Here is a 25,580-nt window from a genome sequence, read left to right on the forward strand (position 1 = left end):
AGGTTTAACAACGGAAAATTCTGAATACATTTCCGGTAATAATTAGCAAAACCCAAGAACCTCTGTAGAGCTTTTAATGAAGTGGGTTGAACCCAGTCAAGAATTGTTTAAACCTTAGCGGAGTCCATACGAAAATCATGAGTCCATACGAAAATCTGATTAAACAGGTCCGGGATGAGTGGAAGAGTATATTGCTTCTTTACAGTAATCTTATTCAATTCATGATAGTCAATACAGGGTCTTAAACTGCCATCTTTTTTTTAACAAAGAAAAACCCGGCTCCCACTGAGAAGTAGATGGACAAATATGACCCTTATGGAGACTATCTTTAACATAGTCTTTCATGGCCTGTCTTTCCAGAGCAGAAAGATTACACATCCGTCCTTTGGGTAGTTGAGAATTAGGGAGAAGTATGATAGGACAGTCGTACGGCCTATGAGGAGGAAGAGAATCCCTACCAACTTCAGAAAAAACATCCCCATAATCTTGAATGTACTCAGGCAATGATGGTGCGATGCAAAGGATATTAGTAGTAGACAAAGACATGCAAGAATCATAACATTTAGTATTCCACTTAACCACATCTGCTTTCACCCAATAAATAACAGGATTATGTGTCTGTAACCATGGGATAGAAAACTTGATTGACCCCTGAGCGAGAGGAGTATTATGAATAGCGGAAACCTTGACTGGGTTATTCAATTGAACAAGAGAGATAGCCAATTTTTTATTAACCTGGAGATCTAAGAAATTTGCTGCAGAACTACAATCTACAAAAGCTAGTCCAGAAGCACAAACATTATCAAAACACAAATCCACAGACAGAAGGACTTTTTTAGAAAATGTGGCGAAAACCTGACTGCCCAGATGGCAAACACAGGGACCATCTAGGCTCTGAAGTTTTCCGGAACTGGAAGCTTAGGGCGTTCATGGCGTTTGGACCAGTTCGTGAGGGTATGACCAGCGTCCCCACAATAAAAACACAGCCCCTTGGGTTTTCGAAAAATTCTCCATTCCTGAGAGGACATAGTGGAACCCAACTGCATGGGTTCTTGAGCATCAGAAGAAGGGCTCTCAGCACAGGGAAGGTTAGCAGCCATAGCAATCTTTACATTCTTGCGCTTGTGTAGTCGTCGGTCTAGATGTACTACAAGGGTGATAGTTTCCTCTAGAGTAAGAGGCAGAGGATAATTGTTTAAGAGATCTTTTACATTTTCTGAAAGGCCTCGGCGGAATTGACAGCAGAGTACAGCATCATGCCACTGAGAAAAAATTGAAAATCGTCTGAACTCCGAACAATAATCCTCAACTGGACGTAGTCCCTGCTGGAGAGATAACATCTTGGTCTCCACTACTGCAGTGACATCTGGTTCTCCATAAATGAATCCCAGAGAAGAAAAAAAGGTTTCCACAGACAAAAGTTCAGGGGCATCAATGAAAAGGCCCAGGTTAGAGGATCACCCTGCAGGAGTGAAATAACGATACCCACTCATTGTTGCTCTGCTCCAGAGGAGATAGGTCTCAGATGAAAATACAATTTACAGCTGTCCCAAAAATTAAAAAAATAACTATAGAAAAAGATAAAAAGTACACGGCACACATGGTGCATCATCAAAGGGTGATCTAAGTAAGACGTTAAAATAGGAGCGGTGTTCATCTGGTAGTGTTGTGCTAGGAGCACAACGTCCTTGTAAACTATGTAGTTAGGGGGGCCTGCAGCCTGGGATTTGTCCGGTGACCCATAGGTTTCCGTTGCACAATATGTAGGTATACGATAAGAAAGAGGATCCCACTGAATGGCGCTGATCCTCCCAAGTGCAGAGTAGATGAAAGTCCCGCAAGCTCCTTCAGTCTAGAGCCGCTAGTAAGGTTTCAATAAAATCCTCAACTGCTACAAAGATGTTCCTTTGTACATTTATTGTGTTTTTTATATAAAATACATTTAAAATGAATGCTACGTGTTTCAAGACCAGACCGGTCTCTTCATCAGGCTAGGGAAAAAAACACAATGACGGTCTTCCGCCTTGACAGCAGCTATATAGCCCGTTATGAGTCCACAAAGAGGCTCTGCGTCAGAGTTCATGAATACACTCTGCTAAGACAACCTGGGCTCTGAGCAGCAAAGTCCATCCCACCTTGCGGTCTACTCTGGCAAACACCTCAAAGTAGGCTTAGATGCTGTTGATCAGAGTGGTTGCGGATTTGGGGTTGCGGTTTACGTGCAGTCTCTCCCGGCAGACTCTAGCAGCCTTGAGGTAATCTCTAACATTACAGATTCATAAGCCCAAAATATTAAATTTTTTCCACAATGGAACCTATACAAGAGATGGTGGACCAATGCAAGATTTGACTCAGCTGATACAAGGTCTGGCTATATGGGTTTAACAGCATGAAACTGCGCAGGCCCGAGCAGTTGCTCCAGCGGCATCTCTTGTAGAGCCGAAAGTGAACTTACCTGATCATTTCTCTGGTAATTGTACGTTTTTTATTAATTTTTAGGCATACGCTAGGAAAGAGGGAATCCCACTGAATGGCGCTGATCCTCCCTAGTGCAGAGTAGATGAAAGTCCCGCCAGCTCCTTCAGTCTAGAGCCGCTAGTAAGGTTTCAATAAAATCCTCAACTGCTACAAAGATGTTCCTTTGTACATTTATTGAATTTTTTATATAAAATACATTTAAAATGAATGCTACGTGTTTCAAGACCAGACCGGTCTCTTCATCAGGCTAGGGAAAAACACACAATGACGGTCATCCGCCTTGACAGCAGCTATATAGCCCGTTATGAGTCCACAAAGAGGCTCTGGGTCAGATTTCAAACATTCAAAGATGCACTTCAAATAAACATGTTATATATATATATATGTATGTATATATATATATATATATATATATATATATATATATACATAAAAACACTATCATTAGTGATGATAGTAATTATCAGATATTTGGTGTAAACGATCCGAGAATGACAAATGAAATAACAGAAAATAATGATAAAAACGTGATAAAAATATCTGTCGGTGTGGGCCCTTTTAAATTCCAGAAGGGTGGTTAAACAGGAGACATAAGCGTTAACGTGTGAAAACCGCGCAATGTGAACTATAAATATTGATATGCGGTAGTCAATAGTGATCCACATGAAACTAGATCCAGATAACCAGATATGTATATAATGGATGTTGGAATGGTACCTCATGTATATCAACTCAAATAACTGGGTACGAAAATATTTCTCCCAGGGGCTTGAGGATGACTCTTGAGTCCCCCTTCAAGGAGGATATCGCTTTCACAAGCGATTGGGAAAATTTTATGTCGGAATGCTCAAGGGGCATGCTAATGAGACTCCTACATAAACTAGAGCGCTCTTGCCAGGATCTGACAACTACTATTGAAAAATTCATAGACCGGCTTCACATTTACAAACAACATCCAGACTATCGTCATATTAATCTCAACATCACCAATAGAATTTATCAAATCAAATAAGATTTAATAGAGAAAAAAGCCATCAAACTTGGCCTCGATCGCCTTGATTATCTACAAAATCAGATACGAAATTGGCCCAAAAAATATCACCTCAAGCTCAAAGGGGGTTCTGCACCTGATCCAACATCTCACTCCCCTAATTTTAATAAACCACGCAAACCATACTCCAACTCTATGGCTTCATTCACACCCAAAACTGTACGCCCAAAGACACAAATAACGGGTGACAGATTTTTTTACAGTAAATATAACAAAATAAAAGTAACATCTGATACTGTACCAACTAAACCAGCCTTGCCCCGGGTAGAAATTGGGAATCCCCCTAAATGTTGTTCTAAGGACCTTATAAAACCTCCAATTAATTCAAAAGTAATGGAGGTGGTTTGTTAGGGATCTGCCAGGTACTACGTCTAGGTATACTCCTGGGATTAATCAATCCACACCTGAGGCCAGACCTGTTAGACTGACACCGTCTCCCACCAACCAGGGTGGCAGGCTCAGGAGTGGGAGAGCCTATCGCGGCCTGGTCAGTCGGAGTTAGCTCCGCCCCCTGTCCTTTATTACCTGCCGTGTTCTCTTCCTCAGTGCTTGTAATTCTTCTGGATTCCTGGCCCCACTGCTGCTTGCTCTAGCCTGCTTCTGCCGTGCTTCTGCCTTGCTGCAGTTCCGCTTAACCTGCTTCGCTTTGCCCCTGGCTTGCTTCCTTCTCCGTGCTCACGTTGGTATTCTCCACTTCATCCTGGTCCTGACTATTCGTTCACCGCTCCGTTTCCTCGCGGCGTTCCGTGGGCTACTGCCCCTTCCCATGCGTGTTCCCTGTTTGTTCTCCCGTGCACTTAGACAGTGTAGGGACCGCCGCCCAGTTGTACCCCGTCGCCTAGGGCGGGTCGTTGCAAGTAGGCAGGGACAGGGCGGTGGGTAGATTAGGGCTCACTTTCGCTTCACCTCCTTCCTGCCATTACATAATTACAAGCCCATACCTAGTCTACCATTCTCCTACGCTGACGCTATCATGGACCCCCTTGAGACCCTGACCCAGCAGATGCAGGGCCTCTCCCTACAGGTCCAGGCCCTGGCCCAGAGGGTCAACCAGGGAGACGCTGCCTTAGTAGTACCCCTCACCTCACCTCTAGAACCCGACCTCAAGTTACCTAACCGGTTCTCAGGGGACCGTAAGACGTTTCTCTCCTTCCGGGAGAGTTGCAGACTGTATTTCCGCCTAAAACCCCACTCCTCAGGTTCCGAGAACCAGCGGGTGGGTATCATCATATCCCGACTCCAGGAAGGGCCCCAAGAGTGGGCCTTCTCCTTGGCTCCTGACGCCCCTGAACTTTCCTCTGTTGATCGTTTTTTCTCTGCCCTCGGACTCATTTACGACGAGACTGACAGGACTGCTTTAGCCGAGAGTCAGCTGGTGACCTTACGTCAGGGTAGGAGACCAGTTGAGGAATACTGTTCTGATTTTAGAAAGTGGTGCGTAGCTTCTCGGTGGAACGATCCGGCTCTAAGGTGCCAGTTTAGGTTAGGATTATCATGCCGCCCTGAAGGATCTGCTGGTTAGCTACCCCTCTTCTGACTCCCTTGACCAGGTTATGGCCCTAGCAGTACGACTTGACCGACGTCTCAGGGAACGTCAGCTTGAACGTTTCAATGTGCTCCCCTCTGACTTTTCTGTGATCCCCCCCGAGGTCCCGTCCCCTCGCCCCTCCACGGGATTATCGTCTGATCTGGTATTAGGTCTTCCCTGGTTGCAGTTGCATAATCCCACGTTTGATTGGAATACTGGGGAGTTTACCAAATGGGGTAATGAATGTCTTATGTCATGTCTTTCTGTTAACTCTATTTCTCCCCGGTAAACACGCTTCCTGAGTTTGTTCAGGACTTCGCCGATGTGTTTTCTAAGGAGGCCTCCGAGGTGTTGCCCCCCCATAGAGATTACGATTGCGCCATCGATTTGGTGCCTGGTGCCAAGCTTCCTAAGGGTAGGATATTTAATCTTTCATGTCCTGAACGTGAAGCTATGAGGGTGTATATCCAAGAATTCCTGGCCAAGGGTTTCATTCGCCCCTCGACTTCTCCTGTAGGTGCTGGCTTCTTCTTCGTGGGGAAGAAGGATGGTGGTCTTAGGCCGTGCATTGATTATCGTAACCTGAATAAGGTCACCGTAAGGAACCAGTACCCACTTCCTTTGATTCCGGATCTTTTTAATCAGGTTCAAGGAGCCCAATGGTTTTCTAAGTTCGATCTACGGGGGGCATATAACCTTATCCGCATCAAAGAGGGGGATGAGTGGAAAACTGCGTTCAACACACCCGAGGGTCATTTCGAATACCTGGTCATGCCCTTTGGGTTGTGTAATGCCCCTGCTGTCTTCCAGAATTTTATTAATGAAATCCTGAGAGATTACCTGGGTAATTTTCTTGTTGTGTACCTTGATGACATACTGGTGTTTTCCAAGGACTGGTCCTCTCACGTGGAGCATGTCAGGAAGGTGCTCCAGGTCCTTCGGGAGAATAATCTGTTTGCTAAGACTGAAAAATGTGCCTTTGGGGTACAGGAGATACCATTTTTAGGGCAAATCCTCACTCCTCATGAATTGCGCATGGACCCTGCCAAGGTTCAGGCTGTGGCGGAATGGGTCCAACCTGCCTCCCTTAAGGCGTTACAGTGTTTTTTAGGGTTCGCCAACTATTACAGGAGATTTATTGCCAACTTCTCGGTCGTCGCTAAGCCTCTTACGGACCTTACTCGCAAGGGTGCTGATGTCCTCCATTGGCCCCCTGAGGCCGTCCAGGCCTTTGAGACCCTCAAGAAGTGCTTTATCTCGGCCCCTGTGCTGATTCATCCCAACCAAGAGGAGCCATTTATTGTGGAGGTTGACGCATCCGAGGTGGGAGTTGGGGCCGTCTTGTCCCAGGGTACCAGCTCCCTCACCCATCTCCGCCCCTGTGCTTACTTCTCTAGGAAGTTTTCGCCCACGGAGAATAACTATGATATTGGCAACCGCGAACTTCTAGCCATTAAGTGGGCTTTTGAAGAGTGGCGGCACTTCCTGGAGGGGGCCAGACACCAGGTAACGGTCCTTACGGATCACAAGAATCTGGTTTTCCTAGAATCGGCCCGGAGGCTTAATCCTAGACAAGCTCGGTGGGCACTATTCTTTACCAGATTTAATTTCTTGGTTACCTATAGGGCTGGGTCCAAGAATATTAAGGCTGATGCTCTGTCACGTAGTTTCATGGCCAATCCTCCTTCCGAGAAGGATCCTGCTTGTATTTTACCCCCTGGTATAATCGTTTCTGCCACAGATTCTGATTTAGCTTCTGATATTGCAGCTGATCAGGGTTCAGCTCCCGGGAACGTCCCTGGGGACAAACTGTTTGTTCCCCTGCAATACCGGCTAAGGGTACTCAGGGAAAACTATGACTCCGCTCTATCTGGTCATCCTGGCATCTTGGGCACCAAACACCTCATTACCAGAAACTATTGGTGGCCTGGGTTGCCTAAAGACGTTAGGGCTTACGTCGCCGCTTGTGAGGTTTGCGCTAGGTCCAAAACCCCTAGGTCCCGACCTGCGGGCCTACTACGTTCCTTGCCCATTCCCCAGAGACCTTGGACCCATATCTCCATGGATTTTATCACCGATTTGCCCCCATCTCAGGGCAAGTCGGTGGTGTGGGTGGTAGTAGACCGCTTCAGCAAGATGTGCCACTTTGTTCCCCTTAAGAAGCTACCTAACGCCAAGATGTTAGCTTCTTTGTTTGTGAAACACATCCTGCGTCTCCATGGGGCCCCAGTCAATATCGTTTCTGACAGAGGGGTACAATTTGTTTCCTTATTTTGGAGAGCTTTTTGTAAAAAGTTGGAGATTGATCTGTCCTTCTCCTCCGCCTTCCATCCCGAAACTAATGGCCAAACGGAAAGGACTAACCAATCCCTGGAACAATATTTAAGGTGTTTCATCTCTGACTGTCAATTCGATTGGGTCTCATTCCTTCCCCTTGCTGAATTTTCCCTGAATAACCGGGTCAGTAACTCGTCAGGGGTCTCCCCGTTTTTCTGTAATTTCGGGTTTAACCCAAGGTTCTCCTCCGTTTCCCCTGGTTGTTCCAATAATCCTGAGGTAGAGGATGTTCATCGGGAACTGTGCACAGTCTGGGCCCAGGTTCAGAAGAACCTAGAGGCTTCCCAGAGCGCACAAAAGATTCAGGCTGATAGTAGACGTTCTGCTAACCCCCGGTTTGTCGTCGATTTGGTCTGGTTGTCGTCCAGGAACTTACGCCTTAAGTTCCCGTCCAGGAAGTTTGCTCCCCGATTTATTGGACCTTATAAGATCATTGAAGTCCTCAACCCTGTATCCTTCCGTCTGGAGCTGCCCCCATCCTTTCGCATACATGACATCTTCCATGCCTCCCTCCTCAAACGCTGCTCCCCGTCCTGGTCCCCCTCGAGGAAACCTCCTGTTCCCGTTCTCACCCCCGAGGGGGTGGAATTCGAGGTGGCCAAGATTATGGACAGTAGGATGGTCCAGGGCTCCCTCTAGTACCTGGTCCATTGGAGAGGATACGGGCAGGAGGAGAGGACTTGGGTACCTGCCCGTGATGTTCACGCTGGGGTATTGATCAGGAGGTTCCACCTTCTCTTCCCTACTAAACCGGGTCCTCTTAGTAAGGGTCCGGTGGCCCCTCATAAAAGGGGGAGTACTGTTAGGGATCTGCCAGGTACTACGTCTAGGTATACTCCTGGGATTAATCAATCCATACCTGAGGCCAGACCTGTTAGACTGACACCGTCTCCCACCAACCAGGGTGGCAGGCTCAGGAGTGGGAGAGCCTATCGCGGCGTGGTCAGTCGGAGTTAGCTCCGCCCCCTGTCCTTTATTACCTGCCGTGTTCTCTTCCTCAGTGCTTGTAATTCTTCTGGATTCCTGGCCCCACTGCTGCTTGCTCCAGCCTGCTTCTGCCGTGCTTCTGCCTTGCTGCAGTTCCGCTTAACCTGCTTCGCTTTGCCCCTGGCTTGCTTCCTTCTCTGTGCTCATGTTGGTATTCTCCACTTCATCCTGGTCCTGACTATTCGTTCACCGCTCCGTTTCCTCGCGGCGTTCCGTGGGCTACTGCCCCTTCCCATGCGTCTTCCCTGTTTGTTCTCCCGTGCACTTAGACAGCGTAGGGACCGCCGCCCAGTTGTACCCCGTCGCCTAGGGCGGGTCGTTGCAAGTAGGCAGGGACAGGGCGGTGGGTAGATTAGGGCTCACTTTCCCTTCACCTCCTTCCTGCCATTACATGGTTATTCCCAACACACCATGTATTGGAATGAATGATCATTCCAACATCCAAGTAACTGAATCTGTGACATCTACAGATCTGCTGGATTTGTCTATACTTACTATACATGAGAACCTTTCCTCTGATTTATCCCCCAGACAAATAATAGGAAATTTATTGTCTCTTTCTCCATCTCCCTCAAGCCCTATTCTTATCGATTAATACCAACGCTGGTAATTTTGGTTCCAGTTTAGTACAGTTTTGGTTCCATTTCTAACATCTCTGATTATGCCTACCCACGCCAATCAAGATGCAGAAACATTTTTATCTAACCTGAACAGCAAACCTTTTTTAGAGAAAGGCCCTGTCGATCATCCTACCCATGTATTATTGCCCAAGACAATCCTGCACAAGTCTCCCCAATGAGATAAGACAATGAAAGATTTATTCCCTATAAAAAATGAAAAAACGCTATCGAGGTAACAGAGGAGGCAAAGAGAAGAAAAGAATAATCCAGTCAACCATCGATAATATTCCGATCTTTAAACCCTTCACGACCAGCCCACGTAGATTAACAGGCTGCAGTGCTGGTCCTTTGTCCTGCAGCCCGTTAATCTACGTGGTGTCAGAACAGAGTGCTCAGAGCTCTCCCTATGCCCTGAAGCTCTCAGCACTCTCTGCTACTAGCAGCCTTAGTGCTCAGAGAAGACATCAGGACCGGATTGGTGTCGGTCCCGATAACGTGATCACCATGATAAACCTATCATGGTGTTCAGAGCAAAGTTTGTTGCAGCAACAAACTTTCGTGCTGTTAGTTACAATGTTTTTCCTCCCTCCCTGTCAGATCGTTCTGAGACAGTGAGAGAGAAGAAGCACTGTGCCGAGCAGCTGCTGTGTGTCTCGTATAAAGACACACCGACTGCGAAAGACACACAAAACCACCTCCACATAGATAGTTTAGTGTAGGCAGGTAGTTATAGTTTAGGTAGTCTTAGTTAGGTAGATAGTTTAGATAGTACTCAGATTAGAGCAATTAATTAGTTAATTAATAATCAATTAGGGCTTATAATAAATGTATATATATCTATAAAATCATATAGATATATATGTTTATATACTGTGTGTGTGTATATACATATATATATATACACACACACACGTCTATATATATATATATATATATATATATATATATACACACACGCACGCGCGCGCGTCTATATATATCTATGTCAATCCTGCAGAGCCCGCAAGGTCCCCCTGCTCAAGAAGGCAACAGGCCCGTCTGAAGTTTGCAAATGAACATCTGGATAATTCTGAGAGTGATTGGGAGAAGGTTCTGTGGTCAGATGAGACTAAAATTGAGCTCTTTGGCATTAACTCAACTCGCCGTGTTTGGAGGAAGAGAAATGCTGCCTATGACCCAAAGAACACCGTCCCCACTGTCAAGCATGGAGGTGGAAACATTATGTTTTGGGGGTATTTCTCTGCTAAGGGCACAGGACTACTTCACCGCATCAATGGGAGAATGGATGGAGCCATGTACCGTCAAATCCTAAGTGACAACCTCCTTCCCTCCACCAGGACATTAAAAATGGCTCGTGGCTGGGTCTTCCAGCACGACAATGACCCGAAACATACATCCAAGGCAACAAAGAAGTGGCTCAAAAAGAAGCACATTAAGGTCATGGAGTGGCCTAGCCAGTTTCCAGACCTTAATCCCATCGAAAACTTATGGAGGGAGCTGAAGATCCGAGTTGCCAAGCGACAGCCTCGAAATCTTAATGATTTACAGATGATCTGCAAAGAGGAGTGGGCCAAAATTCCATCTAACATGTGTGCAAACCTCATCATCAACTACAAAAAACGTCTGACTTCTGTACTTGCCAACAAGGGTTTTGCCACCAAGTATTAAGTCTTGTTTGCCAAAGGGATCAAATACTTATTTCTCTGTGCACAATGCAAATAAATATATATAATTTTGACAATGTGATTTTCTTTTTTTTATTTTATATAATCTATCTCTCACTGGTAAAATTAACCTAGCCTAAAAATTCTAGACTGTTCATGTCTTTGACAGTGGGCAAACTTACAAAATCAGCAAGGGATCAAATACTTATTTCCTTCACTGTATATACCGTTGAAGAGGCATTTGCTCTCTTGGATTCTGATAGTGAATGTGGTCACTTTGGGGGGGTTTCCGCTGTTTTGGTCCCTCCAGGGCGTTGCAAATGCGACATGGCACCGAAAACCATTACAGCAAAATTTGAGCTCCAAAAGCCAAATGGCGCTCCTTCCCTTCTGAGGGCTGTCATGTGTTCAAACATAAGTTTATGACCACATATGGGGTATTGCCGTAATCAGAATAAAATTCTTCACAAATGTTGGGGTGATTTTTCTCCTTTATTCCTTGCATAAATTAAAAATGTCTATGCTTCTTCAGAAGAAATGTAGATTTTCATTTTTACAGACTAATTCCAATAAATTCAGCAAAACACCTGTGGGGTTAAAATGCTCACTATACAACTAGATGAATTCCTTGAGGGGTGTTGTTTCCAAAATGGGGTCACTTTTGGGGGGTTTCCACTGTTTAGGCACCACAAGATCTCTTCAAACCAGACATGGAGCCTAAAATATATTGTAATAAAAAGGAGGCTTCAAAATCCACTAGGTGCTCCTTTGCTTGTGAGGCCTGTGTTTCAGTCCAGTAGCACAGTAGAGCAACATGTGGGATATTTCTAAATACTGCAGAATCTGGGCAATAAATATTGAGTTGCGTTTCTCATGTAAAACCTTCTGTGTTACACAAATTATTCTATTACAAATTAATTTCTACAAAAAAAATTACATTTGTAAATTACACCTCTACTTTGCTTTAATTCCTGTGAAACGCCTAAAGGGTTAAAAACTTTCTTAATGCGGTTTTGAATACTTTGAGGGGTGAAGTTTTTAAAATGGGTGATTTATGGGTAGTTTCTAATATATAAGACCCTCAAAGCCACTTCAGAAATGAACTGGTCCATGAAAAAATAGGTTTTGGAAATTTCTTGAAAATGTGAGAAATTGTTGCTAAAGTTCTAAGCCTTGTAACGTCCTAGAAAAATAAAAGGACGTTCAAAAAGCTATGCAAAAATAAAGTAGACATATGGGAAATGTGAACTAGTAACTATTGTGTGTGTGGTATTAAGATCTGTTTTGCAAGCAGATACATTCAAATTTAGAAAAATGCAATTTTTTGCAAATGTTCTAAAAAGCATTCCAAAATATTACCACATAAACTAATACATGTCAGATTTGAAAAAATTGCCTGCGTCCACAAGGCCAAAACAGGCTGTGTCCTGAACGGGTTAATTTATCCAAATACAATATAAAATCTGAGGAACTCTCACTATTACAAAAAGGTCTGTCTTTTTGTCCCAACTCTACGGCCAATTGTTTCAATCTGTTTTTAGATCTCCACAAGTTTACTAGAAAACTTATCTATATCTGTGTTTCTTTTTGTAGACAATAATTTAAAGTGTCTTTTAAGGGTAACACTGACCCTTTGGAGTCCCCCACTAAAGACATGGACTTTTTTTTAGACATACCGACCTTGAACCAAATTTTATCCGGTAGAAAATCAAGCCAATTTCATCACTACCTTTCATCACCTAGTAGCTAAGGACCTTGATCAACTTGAACACTACAGAATCCCACATAAGGATAACCTCACAAAAAAAGAACGTTCAGCCATCAAATCCCTTAAAAATAACAAGGATATTATTATCCGATCGGCTGATAAAGGAGGGGGCACAGTTTTATAAAATATTGCATATTACAAAAGAGAAGCCCTGAGGATACTGTCAGATTCCAACTACTACACACCGATATCTAATGATCCCAAAGTCATAATTGCTGATAAAGTGAAAACCCTTATCAATTCGGCCCACACTTGCTCTATCTTAAACAAAAAAAACAAAAACTATCTTGCTCCATTCAATGCACAGATACAATTTTTTTACCATTTACCAAAAGTACATAAAACCCTAATAACCCCCCACCCGGTAGACCAATTATTTCGGGCATTCACTTACCTACCTGCCGCCTATCTCACTATTTAGATTTACAACTACAAGAATATGGGACAGAATTACCCAGTTATCTCAAAGATTCCACCCAATTGATTAATGTACTCAAACAACTTAACTACGAACCAAATTAAATTTTTATTACTCTTGATGTAGGAGCAGTTTACAGTAATATCAAGCATGATTTAGATCTATCCAGTTTAAAAGCTGTTCTGGCCGGAGACCCTGAGATGAAAAACTCAAAAAGCCGATTTTATTCTCAATAGTATGAAACAGATCCTTGAAAATAATGTTTTTACTTTTAGAAACACGTTATAGCATCAAATAAGGGGAAAAGCTATGGGGACAAGGGTGGCACCCAGTTGCACTAATTTATTTATGTGAGAATTCGAAAATCAATATATCCTGGATTCCACCTGGGCAAAATCACATATATTCCTCTACAAAAGATACATTCATGACCTTTTCCTTTTGTGAAAAGGGAATATACAAGAAGCTTCTCTTTTCTGTGAATCCCTAAATTTAAATACTTGCGTTCTTACATTCTCTAGCACCATAAATCAGACCGAAATAGAGTCCCTTGATCTTCATGTTTCATTTCAACAAAATAGTTTCATTACATGTACTTTTTTTAAGAAGGTAGACACCAACAGTTACCTCGATTTCCCCAGTGGCCACTACCATAAATTGATAAAAAACATTCCGTACAGTCAGTTTAAAAGAATTAGGAAGAATTGTACCAAAGATAGTGACTTCAAATTTCAGTCAGAAATTCTCAAAAAACGATTTAGAGAGAAGGGGTATCCCGGACTACTATTAACCCATGCTATTAATAAAACATAAAACCTAACTCAGGAAGATTGTCTTGCCCCAAAAAAATCTTCAATAAATTCGTTCAACCAAAAGAAACCTTTAAAGATTGAGGAGAACCTTAACTTCATAACTACATTCAACATGACGCATAGTAAAATCCGTAACACTCTTGTCAAACATTGGCACATTTTGCAACTTAATCCTTACCTGGAAGATGCACTCCCCCTTAAACCCTTAGTGACATTCCACCAAGCTCCAACCTTAAAAAATGTATTGGCCCCTAGCAGAGTCCGGCAATGGACCACTTTAAATCACCCAGCCCCTCTGGTATTGAACAAAGGGAGCATTAAATGTGGCAAAAAAAAAATTCTATGCTGCAAGACTATTAAACATGAAATCACAACCTTCTCTTCCGTTCACTCAGGGAAAACCTTTGACATTGAACATAGACTTACCTGTAAATCTAAATCAGTTATCTATTTATTACAATGCTCTTGCCCGTTTCAATATGTGGGGAGAACCACACAGCCCCTACACTGTAGGCTGAACAAACACCGATCAAACTGCATGAAAGGTTTCATTCAACACAGTGTATCGAGGCATTGTACACTCCAATATAATAAAGATTTTGATTGTTACACCATTACACCTATAGATCACGTGGACCCAACAATTAATAACACTCTTGACACACTAAACACACGTGAAGTGTTTTGGTTGTATAAATTAAACAACTTCAGCCCTCTAGGCCTCAACATCATTACTGAAACTATTATATAATTACAATATTTGAATTAGTCATTAGAATCACCTTTGGTTGAGATATTCTCCCCCTTTGCTATATGGTAGACAAGTGAGAATAAACAAACAGACATTGTTTTGTGTATGCCAAATGTTGACATTTGGATTCAACAAAGTATACCAACAAATGACACCTTCAATTATTTCTGTTCCCCTTGTTGTCTTATTCCAATACGACAGCGCCAATAGCACAAGAGAAAATGCTTGTTTTCACTTACCTGCCTCTTACGGTAGGTGCTTCATCACGGAGAGATAATTCCACCTCTTAGTATGGTCCTTCCAATGTCAAATGGCAGCTGCTCGCCTTTCATGTTACTCTGTTTTCTTTCTTCAAGATTGTCCCCCAAGATGACTAACAATATGTTCCAAGGTTAACTGTACCCCACCCAGATGATTTCAATAGGACAGCTATATGAACACTATATAATGAAACAATGCCCGTCGAATGCATAACTGGGACACCATCTTGCCCCTCGTAATATATGTGACATAATTGCAGCTCCCCTGAAAGGTACCAAATAAATAGCCTCAAAAATACTCCCACAATGCGTATGTATTGCAGAAACAAAGTTTCCCCCGAGGTACCCAGTTATTCGAGTTGATATACATGAGCTACCATTCCAACATCCATTATATACGTATCTAGTTATCTGGATCTAATTTCATGTGGATCACCATTGACTACCGCATATAAATATTTACAGTTCACTATGCGCGTTTTTCACAAGTTAACGCTCATGTCTCCTGTTTAGCCACCCTTCTTGAATTTAAAAGGGCTCACACCGACAGATATTTTTAGCATATGTTTTTATCATTATTTTCTGTTATTTCATTTGTCATTCTCGGATCGTTTACACCAAATATCTGATAATTATTACAATCACTAATGATAGTGTTTTTTTTTATATATATATATATATATATATATATATATATATATATATATATATATATATATACACATATATATATATATATATATATATATATATATATATATATATATATATATATATATAGCTGCTGTCAAGGTGGATGACCGTCATTGTGTTTTTTTTCCCTAGCCTGATAAGGAGACCCGTCCGGTCTTGAAACGTGTAACATTCATTTTAAATTTATTTTATACAAAAAGCACAATAAATGTACAAAGGAACATCTTTGTAGCAGTTGAGGATTTTATTGAAACCTTACTAGCGGCTCTAGACTGAATGTGCTTGCAGGACTTTCATCTACTCTGCACTAGGGAGGATCAGCGCCGTTCAGTGGGATTCCCTCTTTCCTATCGTATGTGTTAGGGATCTGCCAGGTACTACGTCTAGGTATACTCCTGGGATTAATCAATCCACACCTGAGGCCAGACCTGTTCGACTGACACCATCTCCCACCAACCAGGGTGGCAGGCTCAGAAGTGGGAGAGCCTATCGCGGCCTGGTCAGTCGGAGTTAGCTCCGCCCCCTGTCCTTTATTACCTGCCGTGCTCTCTTCCTCAGTGCTTGTAATTCTTCTGGATTCCTGGCCTCACTGCTGCTTGCTCCAGCCTGCTTCTGCCGTGCTTCTGCCTTGCTGCAGTTCCGCTTAACCTGCTTTGCTTTGCCCCTGGCTTGCTTCCTTCTCCGTGCTCACTTTGGTATACTCCACTTCATCCTGGTCCTGACTACTCGTTCACCGCTCAGTTTCCTCGCGGCGTTCCGTGGCTACTGCCCCTTCCCTTGCGTGTTCCCTGTTTGTTCTCCCGTGCACTTAGACAGCGTAGGGACCGCCGCCCAGTTGTACCCCGTCGCCTAGGGCGGGTAGTTGCAAGTAGGCAGGGACAGGGCGGTGGGTAGATTAGGGCTCACTTTCCCTTCACCTCCTTCCTGCCATTACATAATTACAAGCCACCAAATGGGGTAGTGAATGTCTTATGTCATGTCTTTCTGTTAACTCTATTTCTCCCCGGGAGGAGGTAAACACGCTTCCTGAGTTTGTTCAGGACTTCGCCGATGTGTTTTCTAAGGAGGCCTCCGAGGTGTTGCCCCCCCATAGAGATTACGATTGCGCCATCGATTTGGTGCCTGGTGCCAAGCTTCCTAAGGGTAGGATATTTAATCTTTCATGTCCTGAACGTGAAGCTATGAGGGTGTATATCCAAGAATGCCTGGCCAAGGGTTTCATTCGCCCCTCGACTTCTCCTGTAGGTGCTGGCTTCTTCTTCGTGGGGAAGAAGGATGGTGGTCTTAGGCCATGCATTGATTATCGTAACCTGAATAAGGTCACCGTAAGGAACCAGTACCCACTTCCTTTGATTCCGGATCTTTTTAATCAGGTTCAGGGAGCCCAATGGTTTTCTAAGTTCGATCTACGGGGGCATATAACCTTATCCGCATCAAAGAGGGGGATGAGTGGAAAACTGCGTTCAACACACCCGAGGGTCATTTCGAATACCTGGTCATGCCCTTTGGGTTGTGTAATGCCCCTGCTGTCTTCCAGAATTTTATTAATGAAATCCTGAGAGATTACCTGGGTAATTTTCTTGTTGTGTACCTTGATGACATACTGGTGTTTTCCAAGGACTGGTCCTCCCACGTGGAGCATGTCAGGAAGGTGCTCCAGGTCCTTCGGGAGAATAATCTGTTTGCTAAGACTGAAAAATGTGTCTTTGGGGTACAGGAGATACCATTTTTAGGGCAAATCCTCACTCCTCATGAATTGCGCATGGACCCTGCCAAGGTTCAGGCTGTGGCGGAATGGGTCCAACCTGCCTCCCTTAAGGCGTTACAGTGTTTTTTAGGGTTCGCCAACTATTACAGGAGATTTATTGCCAACTTCTCGGTCGTCGCTAAGCCTCTTACGGACCTTACTCGCAAGGGTGCTGATGTCCTCCATTGGCCCCGAGGCCGTCCAGGCCTTTGAGACCCTCAAGAAGTGCTTTATCTCGGCCCCCGTGCTGATTCAGCCCAACCAAGAGGAGCCATTTATTGTGGAGGTTGACGCATCCGAGGTGGGAGTGGTGGCCGTCTTGTCCCAGGGTACCAGCTCCCTCACCCATCTCCGCCCCTGTGCTTACTTCTCTAGGAAGTTTTCGCCCACGGAGAGTAACTATGATATTGGCAACCGCGAACTTCTAGCCATTAAATGGGCTTTTGAAGAGTGGCAGCACTTCCTGGAGGGGGCCAGACACCAGGTAATGGTCCTTACGGATCACAAGAATCTGGTTTTCCTAGAATCGGCCCGGAGGCTTAATCCTAGACAAGCTCGGTGGGCACTATTCTTTACCAGATTTAATTTCTTGGTTACCTATAGGGCTGGGTCCAAGAATATTAAGGCTGATGCTCTGTCACGTAGTTTCATGGCCAATCCTCCTTCCGAGAAGGATCCTGCTTGTATTTTACCCCCTGGTATAATCGTTTCTGCAACGGATTCTGATTTAGCTTCTGATATCGCGGCTGATCAGGGTGCAGCTCCCGGGAACGTCCCTGGGGACAAACTGTTTGTTCCCCTGCAATACCGGCTAAGGGTACTCAGGGAAAACCATGACTCCGCTCTATCTGGTCATCCTGGCATCTTGGGCACCAAACACCTCATTACCAGAAACTATTGGTGGCCTGGGTTGCCTAAAGATGTTAGGGCTTACGTCGCCGCTTGTGATGTTTGCGCTAGGTCCAAAACCCCTAGGTCCCGACCTGCGGGCCTACTACGTTCCTTGCCCATTCCCCAGAGACCTTGGACCCATATCTCCATGGATTTTATCACCGATTTGCCTCCATCTCAGGGCAAGTCGGTGGTGTGGGTGGTAGTAGACCGCTTCAGCAAGATGTGCCACTTTGTGCCCCTTAAGAAGCTACCTAACGCCAAGACGTTAGCTTCTTTGTTTGTGAAACACATCCTGCGTCTCCATGGGGCCCCATTCAATATCATTTCTGACAGAGGGGTACAATTTGTTTCCTTATTTTGGAGAGCTTTTTGTAAAAAGTTGGAGATTGATCTGTCCTTCTCCTCCGCCTTCCATCCCGAAACTAATGGCCAAACGGAAAGGACTAACCAATCCCTGGAACAATATTTAAGGTGTTTCATCTCTGACTGTCAATTCGATTGGGTCTCATTCCTTCCCCTTGCTGAATTTTCCCTGAATAACCGGGTCAGTAACTCGTCAGGGGTCTCCCCGTTTTTCTGTAATTTCGGGTTTAACCCAAGGTTCTCCTCCGTTTCCCCTGGTTGTTCCAATAATCCTGAGGTAGAGGATGTTCATCGGGAACTGTGCACTGTCTGGGCCCAGGTTCAGAAGAACCTAGAGGCGTCCCAGAGCGCACAAAAGATTCAGGCGGATAGTAGACGTTCTGCTAACCCCCGGTTTGTCGTCGGGGATTTGGTCTGGTTGTCGTCCAGGAACTTGCGCCTTAAGGTCCCGTCCAGGAAGTTTGCTCCCCGATTTATTGGACCTTATAAGATCATTGAAGTCCTCAACCCTGTATCCTTCCGTCTGGAGCTGCCCCCATCCTTTCGCATACATGACGTCTTCCATGCCTCCCTCCTTAAACGCTGCTCCCCGTCCTGGTCCCCCTCGAGGAAACCTCCTGTTCCCGTTCTCACCCCTGAGGGGGTGGAATTCGAGGTGGCCAAGATTATGGACAGTAGGATGGTCCAGGGCTCCCTCCAGTACCTGGTCCATTGGAGAGGATACGGGCCGGAGGAGAGGACTTGGGTACCTTCCCGTGATGTTCACGCTGGGGTATTGATCAGGAGGTTCCACCTTCTCTTCCCTACTAAACCGGGTCCTCTTAGTAAGGGTCCGGTGGCCCCTCATAAAAGGGGGAGTACTGTTAGGGATCTGCCAGGTACTACGTCTAGGTATACTCCTGGGATTAATCAATCCACACCTGAGGCCAGACCTGTTCGACTGACACCATCTCCCACCAACCAGGGTGGCAGGCTCAGGAGTGGGAGAGCCTATCGCGGCCTGGTCAGTCGGAGTTAGCTCCGCCCCCTGTCCTTTATTACCTGCCGTGCTCTCTTCCTCAGTGCTTGTAATTCTTCTGGATTCCTGGCCTCACTGCTGCTTGCTCCAGCCTGCTTCTGCCGTGCTTCTGCCTTGCTGCAGTTCCGCTTAACCTGCTTTGCTTTGCCCCTGGCTTGCTTCCTTCTCCGTGCTCACTTTGGTATACTCCACTTCATCCTGGTCCTGACTACTCGTTCACCGCTCAGTTTCCTCGCGGCGTTCCGTGGCTACTGCCCCTTCCCTTGCGTGTTCCCTGTTTGTTCTCCCGTGCACTTAGACAGCGTAGGGACCGCCGCCCAGTTGTACCCCGTCGCCTAGGGCGGGTCGTTGCAAGTAGGCAGGGACAGGGCGGTGGGTAGATTAGGGCTCACTTTCCCTTCACCTACTTCCTGCCATTACAGTATGCCTAAAAATTAATAAAAGACTTACAATTACCAGAGAAATGATCCTCTACTTTTGGCTCCACAAGAGATGCCGCTGGAGCAACTGCTCGGGCCTGCGCAGTTTCATGCTGTTAAACCCATATAGCCAGACCTTGTATCAGCTGAGTCAAATCTTGCATTGGTCCACCATCTCTTGTATAGGTTCCATTGTGGAAAAAAGTTAATATTTTGGGCTTGTGAATCTGTAATGTTAGAGATTACCTCAAGGCTGCTAGAGTCTGCCGGGAGAGAGCATGCATGTAAACCGCAACCCCAAATCCGCAACCACTCTGATCAACAGCATCTAAGCCTACTTTGAGGTGTTTGCCAGAGTAGACCGCAAGGTGGGATGGACTTTGCTGCTCAGAGCCCAGGTTGTCTTAGCAGAGTGCAGTCAGGGACGAGAGGTGCAATGCAGGCAAACTTAAGCTGGAAACCAGACAGCCAGAGGGTAACTGAAAGTTCAAAACAGAAGGCAAGCGGATAAGAGGAATAGCAAGAGGTCAAAACTGGCCAGGAGCAGATAATCAAAATCGGTAAGCAGAGAGTAAACGGGAGACAAGCCGAGGTCAGTGTACACTAGATCCAGAATCAGAAGTGCAGGTGATGTCAGAAGCTTGATCAGAAACCAAAGGAGGAAATTCACAAGCAAAGGACAGGTGGAAAAGACAGGCTTAAATACAAACCCATAGCTGATTGACAGACGGACAGGGAAAAGAGATAGGCTCAAGGCAAAGGAAGAACCGCCCAGAGGAGAGAGAAGTCATCATAGCGACCTTAAGGGAGCAGGTGTTTTCCTAAAATTATTAATACGTTACTAAAGTTTGTTAATTATATTTGCTTCACATATTTTTAGCTTTATATTTTCTGCTTTGTTGCTGCTGTGATGACAAGAAGTGCAGCATTGTACCTCACAGACTTCCTGCACTTCCTACCCCAGGCATGCACATTTGACTGATAAGGCACTTTGCTTCATATTTTGTAGGGCTTTTATTGGCTTTTTATTGCTTTTTTTTTAATGTAAAATAAACTGAGGCCAAATATTACTTTTAAAGTCTATAGTGAAATATTTAAACGTCTACATACACAGCATTTTGGTTCTGTAGCGTTTTTGAAAAACACTGCACGCTCTATGTAAGACAGATTTTTCTGGTGTTGTTCTCATAGGCTTCTCTTAAGGATTTTAAAAAACACCAAGAAACATGCATGTACAAAATGACACTGAATAAAAAACACCATAAAATATGCATGTAAAAACGCCCAAGAAAAACAAAAGTTACATTTAAAAAACGATGGCGTTTTTACGTGTGTTTTTTCATGTAGTTTAAAACGCCAGACAAATGAAAAGCTATTGTCAATAATAAGAGCACAAATAATTGGCTGCATATACAGTATGCTGATTGCATGGCTAACAAGATTAAGTCTGTTACTTTCTGTAGTCTTTATGGAGAAACAGAAATAATGAAAAGTATTTTTCATAAGAAGATTTAGAGAGACTCAACTTTCTTCCGATGTGGATTGTCCTTTGGTTGAAATCTGCAATAGATGACTACCTAATTGTGCTACACCTATACCAAGCAACAGAGGACTGCCCAAACATAAGAGATCATCGGACAAAGATAGGAAACACCATACAAACAATTTTGTAGAAGATCACAATATATTGACCTCTGATATCGCTGTGGGCTACTACCGGTTAGAAATTATCTAATTACCACCCTATTAACAAAATTTTCCCTGGGCTCCATAGGACTCAAGTTATGGCACTTGGCGTAGAATAAACAATATTAGTGTTATAGAGACTATGTGGTTAGCAAATTTGGGAATTAGGACATTAAATGTGTAGTAAGGGTTCCCTGAATAAATCTCTTAGAGGGTAGTTAAGGATTATAATTAATCAAGTGTCAAGAGGTAGAAGTTAGAAATGAAAATAGCAAAAACGGGAAAAAAAGGCGCTGCTTGTGAAGAATAAACGGTTTAATGAGTAATTACAGGGGATGCTACGCGTTTCGGCGCCGGACCGGCGTCTTCATCAGGCATCAGTTGCCTGATGAAGATGCCGGTCTGGCGCCGAAACGCGTAGCATCCCCTGTAATTACTCATTAAACCCTTTATTCTTCACAAGCAGCGCCTTTTTTGCCCGTTTTTGCTATTTTCATTTCTATCACATTGGCATCTCCATGAGAGTTTGCGTTTGGGATTGGCAGCAGCTTATTCATACAAATTACATGCCGGTAATTTGCTACTTTGCAGGTGAGCACTTATGTACCTTTTTTGCTCCCTTATCTATTGATTCCGCTACTTTTGGCGCCGTGTCTTTTTGCTCTCTCTTTTAAGAGGTAGAAGTTGGTCCTCTATGTGGGAGCCGCAGCTCCTTCAACACATTGCCTCAGAACTCATCCAGGAAGATGGTCCCTGCATCAACCGTCTCATCCAAGGACCATCTACCTGGATGAGCGCTGAGGCGATGTGTTGAAGGAGCTGCGGCTAGAACTGTAAACACAGCGTGATCTTGCGATTGAAGTGGAGATCACGCTGTGCAGAGAAGTGGAGAAGCTGCATGATGCTGATTAGACAGCCAAAAAATACAATGTTATAGCAGCACAAGTCCCAATAATTTGAGTGGTGTCACGCTGTCAAGTCAGACAAACCAAACCTGACATGATGTAATCCTTAAAAGCTAGTAGTTGAACAACAGCACACGTCCCCAGGAGTCGTATCAAAGATAATATTTATTTGTCAAACATCCTGCAACAGTTGGCAACGTTTTGACCCATAGTGAGTGAAGGGACTTTATTAAGCCTAACAAATTGTCTAAAAACATCCTCTTAAATAGGTAAGTGTAAAATATCACACGGTACATTTCATTCAATAGTAACAGCAGTACATCCAGGGCCGCCATCAGGGGAGAATTAGGGGTACTGCTGTAAGGGGCCCGGCCAAACCTAATTGAAAGGGGGCCCGGCAACTGCCGCGACTTGCCTTTGGTAGAAAAAAACCAGGCCCCTGCAATGGGGCCCGTTCTTTTTACCAAAAGAACGTCGTGAGCTGCGGGCCCCCCTCTCGTCATGGGGGCCGTCAAACACCGCCCGCTCGCGCGCACCCGCAAACGACGCACGCACGGACACGCGCACCTGCGGGCACACACGGACACTGGCGCACACACAACTTACCTGGGCCTCCTTCTCCTCCAGAGCGTAGCTGCGTAAGGAGAGGGGGAGGAGTCCAGTTGTAGCGCGGAGGCAGGCGTTCTCCGATCCCCACCATTTTCTGGAGCCTGGCTGGAGGTGAAGGACTGGACCTGGAAGACATCGCCTGGAAGACATCGCCTGACAACAAGGACTGGAGTGGGAGCCAGCAGCTCTTCTGACACAGTGAGTAAAGTGTCTCAAAGTGCTAATTATCTATGTCCCTGTTCACACAGAGTATTTTGCAGGCAGAAAAAAACTTGCTTCAAAATTCCTTAAAGAATTTTGAGGCAAATTCTGACCTGCCCACACTATCTTGCCGCGTTTTTTGCTGCGTTTTTTGCCCGCGGCGATTGAGGACAGGAGACAAAAAACGCAGCGAAAAATGCATTTTCTGCCTCCCATTGATTTCGATGGGAGGTCAGAGGCGGAGCCGCAGCAAGAAAGGACGTGCTACTTCTTATTTTCTCCGCGACTGACTCCCATTGATTTCAGATGAAATCAATGGGAGGCGGTTTTGGAAGTTTTATGGTGCTGATTCTGACGCAGTGTCCGAGTCAATATCAAGGCCCAAAAACTCTGTGAACTGGGCCTTATTGTTAGGGTAGGAACACGCTAGGCGTGAACACTGCGGATTTTATGCAACACATTTCATTGCGGAAAATCCGCAGTGTATTACAGTAGCAGCAACAGAGTGGATGAGATTTGAACAAATTTCATGCACACACAGCAAAAAAAAATTGACCTGCAGTGTGTTTTTTTTAAGCCGCAGCATCCTATGTGACTGCTGCAGTGGTCACATGGTCTACAGCATCATCCCAGGAGGCGGGACTACGTTCAGAAGAGAGAGATGTGTCACCTAAACTACGGCCGGGGCAAGTCTAAACTTTTTTTTCCCTGCAGGATTCCCGCATGTGGTCATAAATGGCTGTTTGGACACACGGCAAGGCTGGGAAGGGAAAGAGCGCCATTTGGCTTTTGGAGCTCAAATTTAGCAGGAAAGGTTTGCGGAGGCCATGTCGCATTTGCAAACTCCCTCAGGGGACAAAACAGTGGAAACCCCCCACAAGTGACCCCATTTTAGAAACTGCACCCCTTGAAGAAATCACCTAGGGGTAAAGTGAGCATTTTGACCCTACAGGATTTTTGCAGAAATTATTGGAAGTAGGCCGTAAAAATGAAAAGCTACATTTTTTCAAATAAAATGTAGGTTTAGCTAATTTTTTTTCATTTCCACAAGGACGAAAGGAGAAAAAGCTCCACAAAAGTTGCAAAAGCAATCTCTCTCGAGTAAAACAGTACCCCACATGTGGTCATAAACGGCTGTTTAGACACACGGCAAAGCTGGGAAGGGAAAGAGCGCCATTTGGCTTTTGGAGCTCAAATTTAGCAGGAATGGTTTGCTGAGGACATGTCGCATTTGCAAAGCCCCTGAGGGGACAAAACAGTGGAAACCCCCACAAGTGACCCTGTTATGGAAACCACACCCCTTGAGGAAATTATCTAGGGGTATAGTGAGCATTTTGACCCTACAGGATTTTTGCAGAAATTATTGGAATTAGGCCATGAAAATGAAAATCTACATTTTTTCAAATAAAATGTGGGCTTAGCTATATATTTTTTTTATTTCCACAAGGGCAAAAGGAGAAAAAGCTCCACAAAATTTGTAAAGCAATGTCTACCGAGTAAAACAGTACCCCACATGTGGTCATAAAAGGCTGTTTGGACACACGTCAGGGCTCAGAAGGGAAAGAGTGCCATTTGGAGCTCAAATTTATCAGGAATGGTTTGCGGAGGCCATGTCGCATTTGCAAAGTCCCTGAGGGGACAAAACAGTGGAAACCCCCCAAAATTGACCTCTTTTGGGAAACTATGGTGCTCAAGGAAATTATTTAGGGGTATAGTGAGCATTTAAATAAATTATCCAATTAAAAATCCATGGATGTGTGATAAACTTTGAAGCACTCCTTTATACACAGGCCAGGTTTTTCGTGGCAGGTGTCGCACTGATAAATGATGTCTCGTCTTCTCCCCCTTTTGTAACACACTTTGCACCTTTTTTGGGCCCTTCCCTATTTATCAGTGGAGGGAATTGGAGGGGATTGTCCTGGTACAATACGTGGACCATCGCTTCTAGAAGTACTGGGGCCCTCCCCTTCCTGGTTCCCAAATACAAGGGCCTTTATAACCACCTCTTTAAAATTAAGGAATGTCCGTGTCCGGCCTGCACATTGGTATAGCACGTAAGCGTTATCCAATGCCATCAGTACCATGTGCACGGCCACACCTTTGTTTTCCGCATGGCACTGTATGGCTTTAGTACTTGATCAGAGAGATCAACCCCTCCCATGTACTTATTGTAGCCGAGGATGCAATCTGGCTTGGGGGTCATTGTAGTGCTACCTCGGACAGGTACAGGGGTGCTGCCGCTACTGTGTATTGTGGTCAACATAAGGACATCCCTCTTGTCCTTATACTTGACCAGCAACAAGTTATCGCTGTGTAGTGCCCTGCTTTCTCCCTTTCTTATTGGTTGCCCAATCAGATTTTTAGAGAGGCC

This window comes from Rhinoderma darwinii, chromosome 5 (genome assembly GCF_050947455.1).
Source record: "Rhinoderma darwinii isolate aRhiDar2 chromosome 5, aRhiDar2.hap1, whole genome shotgun sequence".
In the NCBI taxonomy this organism is placed as follows: Eukaryota; Metazoa; Chordata; class Amphibia; order Anura; family Rhinodermatidae; genus Rhinoderma; species Rhinoderma darwinii.